This window comes from Micropterus dolomieu, linkage group LG17 (assembly GCF_021292245.1).
Source record: "Micropterus dolomieu isolate WLL.071019.BEF.003 ecotype Adirondacks linkage group LG17, ASM2129224v1, whole genome shotgun sequence".
Taxonomy (NCBI): Eukaryota; Metazoa; Chordata; class Actinopteri; order Centrarchiformes; family Centrarchidae; genus Micropterus; species Micropterus dolomieu.
The window spans coordinates 991977-993061 of NC_060166.1; positions in this window are offsets into that span (position 1 = coordinate 991977).

Sequence of the window (1085 nt, forward strand, 5' to 3'; positions counted from 1 at the left end):
AGTTACCACACACCTTATCTTTACTCCACCATACAACACTTCACAATCCATGACATGCATCCAACACAAAACAATACATTTACAGAGGCAGGCAGAGGGGTTGAAGGAGTGGGGGAGATTCTCATTGGCCTCGTGTCCTACCCCTGGAGCCCCGGGCATCGGGGGTGCTGTGGGGTTGGTGACGGCCTTGCCTGATCTGGGGTGGGCTGGGGGAAGTCGGGGCTCCCCTGGCGTGGGGGCCCGCCCTTGGCCTAGGGTTCTGCGGACTCGGGCTTGTGGCCTTTGCTCATTTCTGGGCGGGTGGTGTGTCCCTGGGCCTGGGGGCCCGTTGTCTCCTCTCCTCGCCTGGGCCCTCTTCGGCAGAAGTGAGGCTCCCGCTGCTTCCCCCTGCCAGCTCTCTCACGGTGGGGGCATTCGGGAGTCTCTGGGGTGCATGACCAGTGTTGTCGGGGTAGGTTTTGGTGCTCCTCCTTGGGGGTGCTTGACTGGGGGGGGCTGGGCCCCTGTCCGGGGATGAGATCGGCCTCGGGGGCTGCTGTCACTGCCTGACCTGTAGGGAGGGATGCCTCTGGCTGGGCTGGGGGACCGTTGGCCTGGTTCTCCCGCGTTATCGGCTTCCCGGCACGGCTTTCTGCTGTTCTTCCTTGGGGCGGGGTACAGCTTTCCCCTGGACATGCGGTCTGGGGTCCTTTGCGCTTTAGGGGTCGCAGGGTGTCCTGGCTTCTGGGGGTGGGGGTCTCTGCGCGGGTTGATCCAATTGCTGTTTGGTCGGCTGCGGTGGGATTGTGGGGCGATTGTTGATGCATTATACTTTTTCCCTGGGCAGGGTCTCTGGATGGCTGCTGGGCGTTTAGTTTGTGCATTGGAGTCCGGGGGAGGCATCTCCTCGTTGGCTTGGAGGGACCTGTTTGCGTCCCTGTTTTGCTTCGTTGGCCTCGGATCCGTGCTTGCCCATTTCTCTGTCGGCCAGTTGTTGGACCCCTCTGGATACTGAGGTATATAGTTAGTTTTCGGGATGTGCAGTGTGGGTGCGGGGCAGGGCTGTGCTCCGGTTTGTTCTGGGTTTGTGCCTGGAGTTCTCGGCC